We start from the raw sequence: 13,241 nt of genomic DNA, 5'->3' as shown, positions 1-13,241 counted from the left end.
TGAGATCTCTAGGAAAGCCCCTGGTTGGCCGCTGAAGCCGAGCCTGGAGCGGAGCTGGAAGGCGCAGCACTTCGTGAGACCTTTGCCCTACTTGTAATGACCTGGTTGGCAGGCCGTGTGGACCCGGCCATTTGGGGACCTGTTTGCTGGGCCCTCACATTTGAGTTTGAACATACACTCATCCACTCACCAAAGGGCCCTTTCGAGAGCTTTTTACACTTTCGGCAGGCTATTTTAAACTGCTCCTGGGAGTTCCCAAACTGAAGCCCCGAGGTCTTGGCACCCTCTCCCACCCGCCTCCCCTAGGCGGGCAGCTCCAGGCTCCAGCGGGCACCTGCCCAGGACAGAGAGATGGTTCCGTTGGTTTGTCGTCAAGTCTGATGACCAGAGTTCAATCTCCAGGCTCTAAGCTATGGTAAAAACTGACACCCAATATTTATTCTCTGACCTACCCCTGCCACAAACACACTAAATGAATAATGCAGTCAAAATTATTATAGTATTTTTATTTATTTTTTTAAAGATTTATTTATTATGTACACAGTGTTCAGCCTCCATGCCTGCAGGCCAGAAGAGGGCACCAGATCTCATTACAGATGGTTGTGAGCCACCATGTGGTTGCTGGGAATTGAACTCAGGACCTTTGGAAGAGCAGTCAGTGCTCTTAACCTCTGAGCCATCTCTCCAGCCCTATAGTATTTTTATTAATTCTTTGACAATTTCATACATGCATAAAAGGTATTGTTTTATCAGATTGTTCTCCTTATGTAACTGTCTGGAAAATTAACTCAAAGACCTAAGACCAGATAACTATCCGAAGAAAATAAAGCACAAAACTTTCATGACACTGGATTCATCAATGATTCTTATACTAGTATCAGGGAACAAAAGAAACATGAGCATTTAAATATCGGGGGCCAGGAATGGCTCAGTGAAGGAAGGGGCTTGGAAAGCAAGCATGACAACTGGAGAGACCCACTCGTCAGTGAGCAAGAGTCCACAAAGTTGTCCTGTGACGTCTGCACCTACCCTCCCGTTTCGTAAGTATTGCACCACTTAGCACAAGTTTTGAGACCTACTGGCATCCAGCTGGCATCCCTTTTAGGGAAAATGTAAGAGAAAATGTAAGTCAGACCTTTGGTCTTTTATTATTGGTGGTTCTGGACATTGAACCCAGGTCCTCACCTATGCTGAGCAGATCTACTGTTGAGTGACATCTCCAGGCCAGCCCCTGTTTCTAAAGCTCGCCCAGACTCCAGGCTCTGGGAGGCAGTGTTGGTTACATGGGCAGCACAGAGGACAAACCAGAGGCATAGCGCAGCAGTTGGCAGGCACACCAGTGGTAAGGGAGACAGGCACTGCTCCATGAGAGAGGTTGTGCCAGGGTAGTTGGTGACATTAGAATGGTACTTGTAGGTCATTGGGAAGAAAGTGAAATGACAGAAGACAGGGAGATGACAACGACTGCATTGATTTCATTTGGGCTGCCTTGACAAAGGGTCAGATCTTTGGGGAGGAGGGCTTACATAACAAACTGGTCGCCTTAAGTTCTGGGGCCACCACACCTGGTTTATGCGGTGCTGGGGCCTGAACCGCTTTATGTACATGTTAGACCAGCACTGCCAACTATTTACACTCTAGCCCTGCACACACTTTTTAACTTTGATGAGGTCTCAAGAATTTGCTTGCTTGGGTTTAAGCCCACCCATCTTCACTCACACGCAAAAAATTACCTGACAAGTTTCTTAAGCTCAGGGTTTCCTGCTAAAATGGATGTAATAGTAGCAATCTTCTGGGGTTATTGGGTTACTCTGTATATTTTCTGAGGTCATTGTAGGAGGTGCTTTGGAGCCTCTTAACTGTTGCCTCTTTGTATGAATGTTTTCCTCATAGTGTTTTATGCAGTGACTGACACATTGGCCTTCCTTAGGTCTCTTCCTTAGGTCCTCAGTCTGGTGTGGACCAAGGCTGGACAACTGCAAACTAACTTGCTTAGCCTCTCTCACCTCACATTTTATACTTCCTCTAGTGCTGGGATCAAAGGCATGTGATTCCCTAGTAATGGGACAAAAGGTAAGGCACTGCCACCTAGGTTTATTTCTACATTATCTTGTATAGCCTAGGCTAGCCTTGAACTCACAGAAAGATCTGCTTCTTTCTCCCAAATCCTGGAATTAAAGGTGTGTGCCACTACTGTCTGACTTCTAGTGACTTAGCTTTGCCCTTCTAATCTTTAGACAAGCTTTATTTATTAAAACATAAATATCACTGTTTCCTTTTTTGTCTAAAATAAGAAAGAAGGCTATAACTAATATAAGAAAAACTATATACAGCAAGTACAAGAACTATATTAATATATACAGGCAATAAGTATATCAGCAATGTCTCATCCATTTGCATTTGACAAATTTAGAGAAAATGCTCCATATCTATCCTATCTTGGTGAGTCCAAAGTCTTGTACCTAATTTACTTTCTATCATAACTTGCTTTCTGTATCTGGTGAACAAGGAAAACTATAATTATCTGGTCTTCAACTCCCTCAGAGTTGAAATCATAATAAGAAGGAAATAATATTAACTGAGTAAGCAGGAAGTGTGAGCAAGCAACTTCCAAAAAAAGTGTGAGTAATGACAGAAACAGTTAGCTACCTGGACAGTCACCCAAAGTTCCTCTACAACATCCATCTTCGGCCTACAGGCCTAGCATATCTAACAGACTTTTCGGTGAAGCAGGAAATTGTGAAGGGCTGTCCTACTGTTGGACTAAAAGTCCAAACATCAGGGAGGAGTTGCCCCCAAGGCAACCATTATGACCCCATAGTTGATGCAAACGCAAGAGGGTTTTAATTCTGTCGTGACAGGACCCTTCAACTAAGTGTAGAGTGTCTATTAACAGTTAAAATTCCATTTTAAAAGCAAAAAGCCACAGAAGCAAGGGGGGAGCCTGAGGGTTGTTTTCCAATTAATTGGATTCGAAGGGCTACTAGCAGTGATTGGTCTTGCCAGGGCAGGAGAATGCCCTGCATGATCGGGTGAGGTAAGGGGGAGCATCTGTGGACCTTGTTCCAATGACTAAATCAATACATCAGGAACTGAGTCAACATCTGTGGGTTGTCTTTGCCTCAATTCCCAGAATGGAGTTATGTTTGAAGATTATTCACAAGGACGCAGGAGGATGAGCAGTACAGCATGTGTGGGTGGGTGACTATCATGTTTCCAAGAGAGAGTGAGTGTAAGGTTTTAGAAAAATGTCTTAGGGTTGAGGAGCCTTACAAATGCATTCAGAGTCTTTAGTGCAAGAGATACTACCTTGTCTTGACAGTGTTTGACTGTCACTTTCTCTTGTGTCCTGCTTGTACAATTAGAATAGCGTACTGTCAGCAGTTGAGGCAAGGGCACTTTCTTGCCCAGTGACTTACTTTTGCCACAAAGAAAGCAAACTCCATGTGGAGTTTCTTCGATGCCCATTTTCTTCTCTGAAGTAGATTGGTGCTACCAGGAGCAGACATGTCTCATTGTCATAAAAAGGAAGAACTTAAGTTATTAAAACAAATTAAATGCCATATTCTGTAGGTCTCTGAAATGTTTGAAAGTGATCTATTAAAATATGTCTTTGTTTGACCTTGAAAACATATCTATGGAACTGCAAGTTCAATTATACTAAGTGATTAACTACTAACCTGCATTACCTTATTATCCTAAACAGTTGGTAATAATCATTTTCAAGGACTAGAAATTTGCATTACATTGTTATATGAGTTATATAGGTATAATACCTTGAACAAGAATAGAAATGTATTACAGTACATTCTAACAAAATTAATCTCAATATACAAAATTTGTATACAATATGCAAAAGTCTAAGCCAATGTAAAACATTTAAAACCAGTAGTTGCTTTTTAAAAGTAAATTCAATAATATACCTTTCCATTTTATCATATCTATATCCTCCCTTTTTTCTTTTCAGAGTAGATTCAATAATCTATCCTTCTATCTCATCATATCCATGGCCCCCTTTTTTTCTTTTCAAAACAAGAACCCCAAATCTAATCTCCTGTGTTCAGCTTTTGTCCTGATCATTACCCATAACAACTTGTACCGAATGCTCTAGACAAAGACAAACCTCCACAAGGCATTTAACAACCAATAACCACCCACCCCGCCTCTTGGGAATGTGGGCATCATATTCTCAAGTTTATTTCCTGCTGTCTCGGGGAGATGGTATCTTTAGAGGATCCTGAAAAAAAAAACTTGGGTTAGTTCTCAAGTCCTGGAAGAGGTAGCTGTATCATTTTTTTGTTCCGTCTATGTATAATGGGAACATTCAGGGCTTGTCTCAAGTCCTGGCTAGAGTAGTCTGTGAGGCTGGGTCATCTCAGCTAGCCACCTTGAAACTACTCTGGGCAGTTGGAGTCCGAAGCTGATCCTTAGGTGGTGTTTTTCAGATTAGTGGTGTTTTCCTAGTCCTGGAGGAGTCATCACTGTGGGATCCCATCCTCCTAATGGAGAATTCAAAGGTCGTTGTTAGGCATGTTCACGATTCACTGCAGAAAACTGATAGAGACTCAAACCTGAAATCATGTACAGGAAGGTAGATGAAGGTAGATGGAACCTTTTCCTAGAATTAATTAGTATTCTATATGACCACTAACATCATTACAAAAAGTGTGTGTGTGTGTGCGCATGTGTGTAAACACATATTAATCTTATAAATCTTATACATTGGTCAAGAGAGATGGTTCAGCTATTAAAGGGAAGGCTCACAACCAAAACAAATCTTGTACCTTTAAAAAAAAAAAAAGCTGTCAAACGGTCAATAAAAAAACAAAAGGATTTTGAGATTTGTAGCAATAAAAATCCTTAAAATTTTGTTTTTCTTCTGTCCCATATCATGATTCTTCTGACGTGAGACAGAGATTTTGAATTTCACTTTAATAAGCATGCTTGGGTTTAGAGAAGGAGAGAGTCATACACCAACTCCAAAGCAGCTTTAACCTTTAATTGGATTGGAATTACAGAAAGACCATTTGTATTATATGTCTGTAAAGAACAGTAGAAACAAACATTTGGGAAGATTTGTGAAAATTTACTCTGTTGGAAATGTGATATACAAATAGACCAATTTTTACTCTTTTCCTTGAGACATTTTTTCTAGATAATTTGTTCTTTTTCTTGAAACATACTCATTTGTTCAGATTCCTTAGCTGGATACTTTTATTCTGAAAAAAAAAAAAAACAGAAACAAACCCCTTCCCCAACCCTAACTTTGGGGAGATTCTCTTTTGGCAAGTTATATCTGATAAAATGAAAACCATTTGTTAGTTTTATAGATTAGTTCAGAATGAAAGACCATGATGTTTGATGAACAAGTATCTCTTCTAATTAAGAGGTGTATCTTGTTAAAATCGAATCTTTATCAATTTTGATGGTATCCATAGGTTTTCTTCTCCTGTAGAAACAAAAGCAAAACCCCTTCTCCACCATGTCCCCGGTTTCCATTCTGAGATCAGTACATCTTTTAAGTATATTGGCTGATTTAATTCTGTAGAGTTTTTTTTTCTATTATCCAATGTCTCTTCGCAGCTGTTTTCCTTTTTCATTAGCATTCAGAAAATTCAAAATTAATAAAACATTGTGCAATCTATTCGGGGGTACTTTTCATCCCTTTCTGTTTATTTAACATATCCTTTAGAGTTTGATCTTTCTTCCCCCCAAAAATGGGGTTCCTGCCCACTGCCTTTGAACATAGAATTCTGTGTTATTCTTGTACTCTGCTGCCTCTCACTGCCATGACAAAGCCCACCCCCTGTGATACACTTCCTCCCCAATCCTTCTCAAATAGTGCCACTCCCTGGTGGCTAAACATTCAAATACATGAGCCTATGCAGACTATGCAGACTTTCTTCTTCAAAGCACCACAGATGCATGCCCTCACCTTGGTGGCTGCCATGTCCAATCTGCTTAGAGTCGAGGGCTCAGATGTTTGCTGTCAGGAGCCATTTCCCCACTAACAATCATTACAGGAACCATCACCCTGGGGAGTCTGCAGAATGCCCCTCACCCAATTAGCAGCAATCTCTTAGCGGAACCCGCCTCACATTCCAGCTATCCAGGAAACCAGGTGTGGCTACTTGTGACTTCTGGCCTGCCCGTCCGAGTAGCCTGGCCTACGTGACCGGAACCACGCGGCGAGATCCCTTGCCCTGCCCCCCATTCCTTACCATATATAAGCAGCAACCATGACCCTAATAAACGGAGGCTTTGACAAAACTGCTTGGCCTCCTTCTTCTGTCTTAGCTCACTCCCTTCCAGGTAGCGCCCCTCCGAGACCCTGGAGTAACCTGATTGCGGGGTGAGTTACAACCCCTAGACTGAGTAACCCAGACCCCAAACGCAATCCACAGTTTGCATCAGATGCAATGCTGTCTGTGCCATCTTCCTCCCAAGTGCTAACTGCTTTGAAGCATTTTTGTGTGGATTCTGTTGTGCCCGTGTTGTAAGACCCCTCCCTCCAATAAGACCACCACAGAGCTACAGCTTCTTATGCAAAACACACTGGAGTATATTGATCTACTGATTTTTCAGGTTAACCTGGACTAAGTTTCAGCACACCATAGCAGCAGTAGAGAAAAACAGCTCTGCAGTTTGTCCCTTTAAAAAACCCTTTAGGGTAAGAGGTTTTAAAAGGGACAAACTGTAAAGCAGGGTGGCACAGGCCTTGGCGCTTCAGGAATGGGTATAGGTATGCAATCTTTAAAGTCATTGGTTGGATATAGTGGAATTTCAAAACATGAACTGTCAGCAAGCAGAAATTTCAAAACAACAGTTTCATCTGAAGACCACAAAGATGTCTGAGTCTAGCAGAAGTAAGCAGATGTTGTTTAGGTACCCCATATGGTCATTCTTGCTAAGATTTTTCCAGGCCAACAAACCTCTCTGCTGATGCAATAATCCAAATCAGATCAAATCAAACTGAATTAGAAAAAGGCCCAGGTTCAATGGATGCTCCCTCTCCCAGGAGGCTCTTCAGGCCCCCGAGGGAGGAAGACTAGGAAACCACAGAGAGGGGACGGAGAACCAGAAAGACCACGTGTTTGTTCCCTGGGGGGCAGTTTAAATAGCCTATGGGAGTGGTCTTGACCCTCTCTTGGGAGGGGGTCACCGTTTGGCTGGCTTTCTTGGAGGCAGAGTCTGGACCGTGGCAACTCCCAGGAGAGGGAACTTGAAATGGAACTTTCCACCCAACATTCCAAAAATGGATGCCAGGAGCTGGGGTGACACTTCCAACCAAACATGCCAGACTTTTTTTGATAAGGATGTTAGGGGCTGAGGTGACACTTTTAACCAAACAATTCTGACCAGTGAGTGGGTTTTTCCTAGAATTATTTTTAACTTTTACTGGGGTTAAGGTCATCCTCTAGTTGGGCCTTGTCTAAAATGGAGTTCCTTTTAAAATGGAGTTTGTTCTGCTCCTTCAATCCAACATACAAACTTTCTAGGGCTAATGAAGAAGATCACTTTCTCCTCTTTTTTTTTTCCATCTTAGTGTTTTGAGACAGGGTTTCTCTATGTAACAGCCCTGACCCTGGAATTTTGCTTTGNGGCGCCAGATCTCATTACAGATGGTTGTGAGCCACCATGTGGTTGCCGGGAATTGAACTCAGGACCTTTGGAAGAGCAGGCAATGCTCTTAACCACTGAGCCATCTCTCCAGCCCTTTTTTTTGGTTTTTCGAGACAGGGTTTCTCTGTGGTTTTGGAGCCTGTCCTGGAACTAGCTCTTGTAGACCAGGCTGGTCTTGAACTCACAGAGATCCGCCCAGCCGTGCACCGGGCGGTGGTGGCGCACGTCTTTTTTTTTTTTTTTTAAGATTTTATTTATTTATTATGTATACAACATTCTGCCTGCCTGGATGCCCATACGCCAGAAGAGGGCGCCAGATCTCATTACAGATGGTTGTGAGCCACCCTGTGGTTGCTGGGAATTGAACTCGGGACCTCTGGAAGAGCAGCTGGTGCTCTTAACCACTGAGCCATCTCTCCAGCCCCTCAGGTATAATTCTTTAGATGAGCCTCTCCACCATGCAAATAAATCCAATCAGACCAAATTAGACCGAACAAAAAAACGCCCATGTTTAATGCAGCGCTCCCGGGTGACCGGGAAAGCGTGGCAGGAAAGAGAGAGCAGGGGAGACCAGGCAAAACCCGGAGACCTTGTGTTCCTTTTCTGGGTGGGCAGCCTAAATAGCCTGTGGGAGTGGTCTGCCATTTGGCGGGCTTTTTAGGACCCTCCCTGGGGAGGGGTCACTGCTTGGCAGTGCTCTCCTGGAGGTGGATTCTGGACCTAGGCAACTACCAGGGGGAGGGGGCTTCCAAAAATGGATACCAGTTATTACCGACCAGGCTGGCTTCAAATTCACAGAGATTCTCCTGTTTCTGCCTCGCAAGTGCTGGGTTTAAAGGCTTGCAGCACTGCCCGACTCATTTTCCGTTTTTTTCCTTTTGTAGGAAAATCTACCCAAACTGAACAGAGACACATGTCTTCTTTTTGTAAAGAAAAAAACAACTTTCATGCACACAAATGGAACATAATCCTTAAGTAAAACATTCAGAGAAGCATTGCCCAAGAGCAAACAAGTTTTAAAATGCGGACACACCAGAGAATTTGTGAGTATATTTGTTAGAAACTAGCTGCTCCCAGAGCTTGCGTTCAGCAACTCAGCTCCAGCAGTAAATGCGACACATGTACGTACCCTGTGAAAGGTCCCTGCCATCACAGTCTCTTGCTCTGTCTGTCTCTGTCTTTCCCTCTTGTCCCTGCTCCAAGATGGCCTCTCACTCCCCCCACCACACCCCAATAAATCACTGAGACTTTCCTTGGCTCTGATTTGCCGAGGTACCCTTCAGCATAGACCCTAACATTTCTATCCCCATTCATTCTCATCCCCACTCCAATCTTTTCCCTGTGGGCAGAAATCTGAGGCTTGACCCACTCACTATACAAGGATTCATTCCCAAAACACCTCAACAGTGTAATTTCTCCTGCCGGGGCAACCGAATGACCTTCCCATTCCCCCACACCAGGAGGCCTTAGAGCAGCAACATTCGCTCTTTGTTCTAACACAGAACAGTCAATTTATATAGAGTCAATCCTGTAAAATTACCTGCTAATAGAACACAAAGGAATGTCTGTGGAAGACAGGCACTGAGCAGGGAGGCAGCGTGCCCCACTTTTACTAACAAACAAATCTGGGTATCCCCCAAAGCTGGTTATCACAAAAGAGATGGGGTGAGGAGAATAGACGAATCCAGGATTCAGGGATGTTTAGTAACTTTATCTAATAGTTTGGAATGTCGGGTATTTCCTTCCAATGTTGGCTAGTTTGAGTCACCTGTTCCGGAGTACTGCTTTGTCAGGTTCTACCTGCCCTTTTTGTGATTGTGATATGCATATTATCATTGTCCTTGCCTATGGAATTTTCCAACTATGTCTGTAAAAACTAGAAACCTTGTGGAGCTCACCCCTTATTTTTCCCCTTATTTTTATTCTTCCTCTTTGCATCCCCTTTCGCTTCACTTTCTCTCCTCACCCAAAAAATAAAGAACATGCAGAGGTAACATGCACGAGTTAATTTTTTTATCCTCATAAACATCCTATTCTGAGCCCTCAGGGGGTACTGAGGCTGGTACTCAAGGCTCCCAATACTCAAGGAACAAAACTGATAAAATGAACACAAAATTTTATATATATATATATTTGTTGTGGAGTTCGAGAACACCAAAAAACCACCCAGACTCTATCGTGATTTTAATCAGTCCTTGGTCGGATTTGCAACTGTGGCCCTTGCTGGAGCCAAGCTTGAGTGGGGGTGGGTGCTAAAGGCAAAAGTCACAATTCATTGCTGGAGACCTGTGCTTCTGCATGAACAAGCACCCTGGGTCTTTTGCATTCTTGGGATTCCTGAAATGTTCTGACTCAAGCTGCTGACAGGCCAGACTCAGGCCTCTAGAATGGTTGCTTTACCCAGAAATGGCGTCATTTTAGCTGATATATATATATATATATATATATATATATATATATATATANTCTTTCCTTTTTTTTTTTTTTTTTGGTTTTTCGAGACAGGGTTTCTCTGTGGTTTTGGAGCCTGTCCTGGAACTAGCTCTTGTAGACCAGACTGGTCTCGAACTCACAGAGATCCCCCAGCCTCTGCCTCCCGGGTGCTGGGATTAAAGGCGTGCGCCACCACCGCCCGGCTTGGTAGGGTATATATTATATTAAAAGGAAATTTATTGGAGTGACTGTGGCCCAGCTAGTCCAACAGTGACTGTCTACCAACAGGAAACCAGTTGTTCAGCCCACAGACTGGTCTTCAGTATATATCAGAATCCCAACAAAGTGGCTCTAAGACCAGCAAAAGAACGCTTCAGCAGCACATAGATGAAGTGACTAGCAAGGGTGAGGGTAAGCATGCAAAAATCAAAAGCTTCCTTCTTCCATGTCCTTCTGTGTATGTAGGCTGCCACCAGGTGGCGTGGCCTCAAATTAGGGTGGGTCTTCCCTCCTCAAATGATCCTATCAAGAAAACCCCTCATGGGCACGTCCAGAGGTTGAAGTTTTGGTTGATTGCAGATGTGGTCAAGTTGACAACCAAGATCAGCCATCACACTTACCCTGCCAGAATGGGACTGGCATTGGTTGGAGGAAGTACTCAAAACAAAACTGTCCCATACAGTATAATGCTGATAAAGAAAATAAAACAATTTGACGAAGATAAGAGGCTGTGTGGGAAAGGATGTGGAAGCTCTTTGAACCTTCCCTCTCATTTGCTGTAAACCTAAAACTGCTATTTAGAAAGCAAGACCCAGTGGGAACGCATCTGCCTTGCACACATGAGATCCTGGCTTTGGTTCCCAGCACCACAGGAAATTAAAACAACTGGTTTGGGGGCTGGAGAGATGGCTCAGAGGTTAAGAGCACTGGCCACTCTTCCAGAGGACCTGAATTCAATTCCCAGCAACCACATGGTGGCTCACAACCATCTGTAATGAGATCTGGTGCCTTCTTCTGGCCTGCAGGTATGCATACAAGCAGAACACTGTATAGTTAATAAATACATAAATCTTTTAAAAAATCAAAAACATAACTGAGATGGAGGTGAAAAGACAGCCTGTCTCCATCTTAGGCTGAAAAGTCATCTTCTAGTAAAGACAAACTAGGCTCATTCCTGTTTATGATTAAACCTCTGTTTCTCAGGATGCCCCACCTGTAACCTTAACTACAAATGGTCCTGCACTGATTGTGTCAAGAGTAGCAATCATGTCTTTGTTTCAAAAAGCTATTAACCAGCTTGCAACCCTACCTGTGTCTCAAAAGAGTGGTTATGGCTACCTTGCTATGACTACCTGTTATCACAACCACCTTGCAACTATGTCTTTGTTTCAGGAGGTCATTAGGACTAACTTGTTATGATGTTCTGCTCCTGTAACCCTGCCTATGTTGCTGCTGAGTCCCCCATTTGGAAACCCCTGAGCTATAAAAGCCTTGTTTTTCTCACATCCAATGCTGACCTCCCAGATCCCACCTTAGAAGGAAGCAGTTTATGTACATAAATTTAAAAAAAAAAAGCTTACTTTAATTAATCGCTTGCTTTAATTAATTTGACCATGATGATTTGCATCAGTGGTCTTTCCCCACCCATCTTTGGGATTAACAGAGGAAGATGGGTTGGCACAGCCATCCTCTCCTCAGTGTACCAGTCAGGGGAGGTAGCTACGGGGCCATCATGAAGCCAGACAGGCTGAAGGCTGAGGCTCCATCCAGGCAACCTTCCCACACAAGAGATGAAGGTCAACTGAACTGCAGGATAACTTGTTTGGAAATATTATGTCTTGGGACAGCTGTGGGATAATGCTCTTATATACTATAAAGATTTGTCACACATATTAGTTTAATTAAAAAAAAACCTGATTGGCCAGTAGCCAGGCAGGAAGTATAGATGGTCCGACCAGACTAAGAATTCTGGTAAAAGGAAAGGCAGAGTCAATTGTCACCTAGATGCAGAGGAAGTAAGATGAGAATCCCTCACTGATAAAAGGTACCAAGCCACATGTCTAAACACAGATAAGAATTATGGGTTAATTTAAGTTGTAAGAGCTAATTAATAATAAGTCTGAGCTAACAGACTGTGTAAGTCTCTGTGTGTTTCTTTGGGACTGAACAGCTGTGGGATTGGGTGGGACAGAAACTTCCATTTACATGGGACTCTATAATACCGTGGAAGCAAACTTCTAGTTTCCTTTAACAGAATATCAGCATGAGAAGAGTGAACGGCAAAAGGAATATCCCACCCAAGGAGTATGGCAAGTATCCCGGGCACTTGATGGGTGGGACACGGGGCCAGAATCACATGGATCAGAGGTTCTCCATTTTTCCTAATGCTGCAGCCTGTTAGTACAATTCCTCATGTTGTGGTGACCTCCAACTACAAAATTATTTCACTGCTACTTCATAACTGTAATTTTGCTACTGTAGTATGTAAAGTTTTTTGGCCCAATAAGCTTCTCTGCTGACGCAATAATCCATATCAGACCAAATCAAACCAAATTAGAAAAAGCCTAGGATTAATGGATGTCAGCGCTCCTCAGTGGCCCTCCAGGAAAACACAGAGACTGGGAAGAAGAACCAGAAAGACCATCTGTTTGTTCTCTGGGGGCAGTTTAAAGAGCCTATGGGAGTGGTCTTGACCCTCTCTGGGGAGGGGTCACCGTTTGGAGGACTTTCTCGGAGGTGGAGTCTGGACTGTGGCAACTCCCAGGGGAGGGGACCTGGACCTGTGGTGTGGTCTCATGGCCTGCTGCCCCCTGCCTCCACTCAAGGGCCTGCAGCGGTTTACTTAAATTATAACACTAAGGCCTTGTAGTTCAATTTAATAGAATGCAGTAGTCAGAATAATTGAAGGGCCATCTCATAGCACCCGGGATCTACAAATTTAGAGACTGAGGAGTGACTACAGGGCAAAGCAAAAACAAAACAAAAGACCCGGAAAAGTCCAGGAAGATCTGCACCAAGTTCTCAGGGAGAATCTGAAACAGCGTTACACTCAGCAGGAAGGAGGCTGGCGGCCATGTTAACCCCTCTTCTACAAGAGGGTAAAAGGAGCTATGGGAGATTTTCCCAGAAGGAGAAAAGTGTCTCTAGTTTTCCAGTGAAAATGAGTGAGAAAAGGACTAACCATC

The sequence above is a fragment of the Alexandromys fortis genome, unplaced genomic scaffold (assembly GCF_014885135.2).
Source record: "Alexandromys fortis isolate MF-2015 unplaced genomic scaffold, M_Fortis_MF-2015_v1.1 scaffold_94, whole genome shotgun sequence".
Classification (NCBI taxonomy): Eukaryota; Metazoa; Chordata; class Mammalia; order Rodentia; family Cricetidae; genus Alexandromys; species Alexandromys fortis.
Note: the sequence above shows the minus strand (reverse complement) of the source record.